This window comes from Oncorhynchus nerka, unplaced genomic scaffold (genome assembly GCF_034236695.1).
Source record: "Oncorhynchus nerka isolate Pitt River unplaced genomic scaffold, Oner_Uvic_2.0 unplaced_scaffold_8066, whole genome shotgun sequence".
Taxonomy (NCBI): Eukaryota; Metazoa; Chordata; class Actinopteri; order Salmoniformes; family Salmonidae; genus Oncorhynchus; species Oncorhynchus nerka.
Genome location: NW_027033254.1, coordinates 1 through 5,931, shown reverse-complemented (window position 1 = coordinate 5,931; position 5,931 = coordinate 1). Strand labels below are relative to the sequence as shown.

Sequence of the window (5,931 nt, the reverse complement as noted above, 5' to 3'; positions counted from 1 at the left end):
CGGTCCTAGACCTAAGGAGATACGGTGCCCTGCATGTGTTTGACCAAGAAAAACTCGAGGAAATGACAAGACTCTAGACACCGTGTGGAAGCTGTAGGTACTGCAACCTCACTCAATTAATTGTGGTTCACATTTATCAATGGGTTCAAGTAGCGCATGGATATATTTTCCCATTTTCAGTGATCAGTTTTTCCTGTGCTTTTCGATGTAAATGCCGTTCTGGTAAAGCCACAGCAGTGATTTAACCAGTTTTATAAACGTCTGAGTGTTTTCTATCCACACAGACTAAGCAAATGCATATACTATATTCCTGGCATGAGTAGCAGGGCGCTGAAATGTTGCGCGATTTTTAACAGAATGTTCAAAAAAGTAGAGGGTCGACTTAAGAGGTTAATATAATGTTGCGCTGACGAACATTGCACTACATTTTTGCCCTTTTAAGGCCATTCAAAAAGCTAACAAACATTAGAAAACTTCAGGTCTACTTCCTTGAAAATTTTGCTGCACTTTTGATGCACGCCATGTTCAGTTGGATGAGAGCACGAATGGCCAGCGATCAAGCGTCAGGGTCAATTATACCACAAGTCTCTGTGGCGCAATTGGTTAGCGCGTTAGACTGTTAAACTAAAGGTTGGTGGTTGAGCCCACCCAGAGGCGTAGTTCTCGGTTATTTGGGCTCCATGATGTGGATGTGACATCCTGAACCTGTAATGAGATTCCTGTTATTTTACCCTGCTGATGGTCAAACCATTGGAACAAAGTGTTGTTGTTTCGAAACTCCATGTTCAGTTGGATGAGAGCCTGAATTGCCCAGCGATCAAGCGTCAGGTCAATCACACCTGAAGTCTCTGTGGCGCAATTGGTTAGCGAGTTAGACTGTTAATCTAAGGTTGGTGTTTGAGCCCCACCCAGAGGCGACAGTTCTCAATTTGTTGTGCTCCATGATGTGGATGTGACGCCTGAACCTGTAATGAGATTCCTGTTATTTTACCTGCTGATGGTCAAACCATTGGAAAAAGTGTTGTTGTTTCGAAACTCCATGTTCAGTTGGATGAGAGCACGAATGGCCAGTGATCAGCGTCAGGGTCAATCACACCACAAGTCTCTGTGGCGCAATTGTTTAGCGCGTTAGACTGTTAATCTAAAGGTTGGTGGTTTGAGCCCACCCAGGGACGACAGTTCTCAGTTTGTTTTGCTCCATGATGTGGATATGACAAGTCTCTGTGATGGAATAGGTTGGCGCGTTAGACTGTTAATTTAAAAGTTGGTGATTTGAGCCCACCCAGGGATGCTGTCTTTCTGTTCCCAGTGATATGGAAGACATTCCTGGCCTTACAGTAAGCCTGCTTTTGACCTGCTGTGTTTCCTGTTGTCACATGTGATTGGTGTGTTGTTGAACCTGAAAGATAACAAGTTACTATACCTACTGGTAAAATGGCTGTCAATTTGTCTTGATCTTCTGTTACTCAATAGCTTGATCATTCTGTGTTCTCCAAGGAACATATAATTTATTCTTATTAATCTGGCTGGTATGACAACATAAATGATGTCAATCTTACATGAAAAACCTTAGCATTTATATTTATCTCGCGAGAAGGACAATGTTGGTCCAGTGTGTTTGTGTGTATATGTACGCCATACGCCTATGAAAGTGACTATTACTTCATCATTCTTCCGAGTCAGGGTCCTCTAATTATTTTGAATGGGCTTACATTATATATTACGTTTGTAAAAAAAGTACAAAGAATGAAGATATATTTCAGAATATATTTATCATGTTTACTTACTCCTGCCAGATGCCTTTTAACCTGTTGCTTTCTACTCGACGCTTGCGTCCCAACCAGAGCTCTGGAAATGCAAATGCGCTACGCTAAATGCTAATAAAACTCAAAAGTTCATTAAAATACACATGCAGGGTATCGAATTAAAGCTACACTCGTTGTGAATCCAGGCAACAAGTCAGATTTTTAAAATGCTTTTCGGCGAAAGCATGAGAAGCTATTATCTGATAGCATGTAACACCCCAAAAGACCCACAGGACGTAAACAAAATAATTAGCATTTCGGGCGTTACACAAACCGCACAATAAAATAGAAAACATTCATTACCTTTCACCATCTTCTTTGTTGGCACTCCTAGATGTCCCATAAACACTATTTGGTCTATTTATTAAATCGGTCCATATAAAGCCTAGATATCGTTATATGCAGACTGTGTGATAAACAGAAAAAAACATCGTTTCAAAACGTAACGTAATTTTTAAATTCAAAAGTCGACGATAAACTTTCACAAAACGCCCGAAATCGTTTGTAATGCAACTTTAGGTATTAGTAAACGTTAATAAGCGATAAAATTCATCAGGAGCGATGTAAAGATCATTAGCTGTCCGTCTGGAAATGTCCGGCTAGAAACTCAACGAAAATATCGGTCCTAGACCTAAGGAGATACGGTGCCCACCATGTGTTTGACCAAGAAAAACTTCGAAGGGAAATGACAAGACTCTAGACACCGTGGAAGCTACTAGGTACTGCAACCTCACTCAATTAATTGTGGTTCACATTTATCAATGGGTTCAAGTAGCGCATGGATATATTTTATTTTCAGTGATCAGTTTTTCCTGTGCTTTTCGATGTAAATGCCCGTTCTGCAAAGCCACAGCAGTGATTTAACCAGTTTTATAAACGTCACAGAGTGTTTTCTATCCACACAGACTAAGCAAATGCATATACTATATTCCTGGCATGAGTAGCAGGGCGCTGAAATGTTGCGATTTTTAACAGAATGTTCAAAAAGTAGAGGGTCGACTTAAGAGGTTAATATAATGTTGCGCTGACTGAACATTTGCACTACATTTTTGCCCTTTTAAGGCCATTCAAAAAGCTAACAAACATTAGAAAACTTCAGGTCTACTTCCTTGAAAATTTTGCTGCACTTTTGATGCACGCCATGTTCAGTTGGATGAGAGCACGAATGGCCAGCGATCAAGCGTCAGGGTCAATTATACCACAAGTCTCTGTGGCGCAATTGGTTAGCGCGTTAGACTGTTAATCTAAAGGTTGGTGGTTTGAGCCCACCCAGAGACGACAGTTCTCAGTTTGTTGTGCTCCATGATGTGGATATGACATCCTGTAATGAGATTCCTGTTATTTTACCCTGCTGATGGTCAAACCATTGGAACAAAGTGTTGTTGTTTCGTAAACTCCATGTTCAGTTTGATGAGAGCACGAATGGCCAGCCAACAAGCGTCAGGGTCTATTACACCACAAGTCTCTGTGGCGCAATTGGTTAGCGCGTTAGACTGTTAATCTAAAGGTTGGTGGTTCGAACCGTTAATCTAAAGGTTGGTGGTTCGAGCCCACCCAGGGACGACAGTTCTCAGTTTGTTTTGCTCCATGATGTGGATATGACAAGTCTCTGTGATGGAATAGGTTGGCGCGTTAGACTGTTAATTTAAAAGTTGGTGATTTGAGCCCACCCAGGGATGCTGTCTTTCTGTTCCCAGTGATATGGAAGACATTCCTGGCCTTACAGTAAGCCTGCTTTTGACCTGCTGTGTTTCCTGTTGTCACATGTGATTGGTGTGTTGTTGAACCTGAAAGATAACAAGTTACTATACCTACTGGTAAAATGGCTGTCAATGGTCTCTGATCTTCTGTTACTCAATAGCTTGATCATTCTGTGTTCTCCAAGGAACATATAATTTATTCTTATTAATCTGGCTGGTATGACAACGTAAATGATGTCAATCTGGCATGAAAACCTTAGCATTTATATTTATCTCGAGAAGGACAATGTTGGTCCAGTGTGTTTGTGTGTATATGTACGCCTATACGCCATGAAAGTGACTAGCCACTTCATCATTCTTCCGGAGTCAGTCCCCTAATTATTTTGAATGGGCTTGGCGATTATATATTACGTTTGTGAAAATGCAGTTGTTTAAAATATATATTTATCAGAATATATTTGTGATTGCGGCTGAATTTACTCCTGACAGATGCCTTTTAATATAATGTTGCGCTGACGAACATTGCACTACATTTTTGCCCTTTTAAGGCCATTCAAAAAGCTAACAAACATTAGAAAACTACAGGTCTACTTCCTTGAAAATGTTGCTGCACTTTTGATGCACGTTAACACAACCATTGGAACAAAGTGTTGTTGTTTCGTAAACTCCATGTTCAGTTGGATGAGAGCACGAATGGCCAGTGATCAAGCGTCAGGGTCAATTACATCACAAGTCTCTGTGGCGCAATTGGTTAGCGCGTTAGACTGTTAATCTAAAGGTTGGTGGTTCGAGCCCACCCAGAGACGACAGTTCTCAGTTATTTGTGCTCCATGATGTGGATGTGACATCCTGAACCTGTAATGAGATTCCTGTTATTTTACCCTGCTGATGGTCAAACCATTGGAACAAAGTGTTGTTGTTTCGAAAACTCCATGTTCAGTTGGATGAGAGCACGAATGGCCAGCGATCAGCGTCAGGTCAATCACACCACAAGTCTCTGTGGCGCAATTGGTTAGCGAGTTAGACTGTTAATCTAAAGTTTGGTGGTTCGAGCCCACCCAGAGACGACAGTTCTCAGTTTGTTGTGCTCCATGATGTGGATGTGACATCCTGAACCTGTAATGAGATTCCTGTTATTTTACCCTGCTGATGGTCAAACCATTGGAAAAAAGTGTTGTTGTTTCAACAACTCCATGTTCAGTTGGATGAGAGCACGAATGGCCAGCGATCAAGCGTCAGGGTCAATCACACCACAAGTCTCTGTGGCGCAATTGGTTAGCGCGTTAGACTGTTAATCTAAAGGTTGGTGGTTCGAGCCCACCCAGGGACGACAGTTCTCAATTTGTTTTGCTCCATGATGTGGATATGACAAGTCTCTGTGATGGAATAGGTTGGCGCGTTAGACTGTTAATTTAAAAGTTGGTGATTTGAGCCCACCCAGGGATGCTGTCTTTCTGTTCCCAGTGATATGGAAGACATTCCTGGCCTTACAGTAAGCCTGCTTTTGACCTGCTGTGTTTCCTGTTGTCACATGTGATTGGTGTGTTGTTGAACCTGAAAGATAACAAGTTACTATACCTACTGGTAAAATGGCTGTCAATGGTCTCTGATCTTCTGTTACTCAATAGCTTGATCATTCTGTGTTCTCCAAGGAACATATAATTTATTCTTATTAATCTGGCTGGTATGACAACGTAAATGATGTCAATCTGGCATGAAAAACCTTAGCTTTTATATTTATCTCAGCGAGAAGGACAATGTTGGTCCAGTGTGTTTGTGTGTATATGTACGCCATACGCCATGAAAGTGACTAGCCACTTCATCATTCTTCCGGAGTCAGTCCCCTAATTATTTTGAATGGGCTTGGCGATTATATATTACGTTTGTGAAAAAAGCAGTTGTTTAAAATATATATTTCTCAGAATAACACATGCAGGGTATCGAATTAAAGCTACACTCGTTGTGAATCCAGGCAACAAGTCAGATTTTAAAATGCTTTTCGGCGAAAGCATGAGAAGCTATTATCTGATAGCATGTAACACCCAAAGACCCACAGGGGACGTAAACAAAATAATTAGCATTTCGGCGTTACACAAACCGCACAATAAAATAGAAAACATTCATTACCTTTCACCATCTTCTTTGTTGGCACTCCTAGATGTCCCATAAACACTATTTGGGTCTTTATTTCGATTAAATCGGTCCATATAAAGCCTAGATATCGTTATATGTAGACTGTGTGATAAACGAAAAAACATCGTTTCAAAACGTAACGTCATTTTTTTAAATTCAAAAAGTCGACGATAAACTTTCTGAAACACTTGAAATACGTTTGTAATGCAACTTTAGGTATTAGTAAACGTTAATAAGCGATAAAATTCATCAGGAGGCGATGTAAAGATCATTAGCTGTCCGTCTGGAAAAAT

The 5,931-nt window shown here is 40.7% G+C and overlaps 3 non-coding genes across 3 annotated transcripts; all 3 read left to right on the top strand.

Annotated features, from left to right (window-relative positions):
* The first annotated feature begins 3,009 nt into the window (after positions 1-3,009).
* trnan-guu (transfer RNA asparagine (anticodon GUU)) lies at positions 3,010-3,083 on the top strand. Its single transcript has one exon. It is a non-coding gene; the product is annotated as a tRNA-Asn (tRNA).
* A 1,154-nt stretch (positions 3,084-4,237) lies between these two features.
* Positions 4,238-4,311, top strand: trnan-guu (transfer RNA asparagine (anticodon GUU)). Its single transcript has one exon. It is a non-coding gene; the product is annotated as a tRNA-Asn (tRNA).
* A 450-nt stretch (positions 4,312-4,761) lies between these two features.
* On the top strand, positions 4,762-4,835 carry trnan-guu (transfer RNA asparagine (anticodon GUU)). The gene has a single exon. It is a non-coding gene; the product is annotated as a tRNA-Asn (tRNA).
* The last annotated feature ends 1,096 nt before the right edge of the window (positions 4,836-5,931 follow it).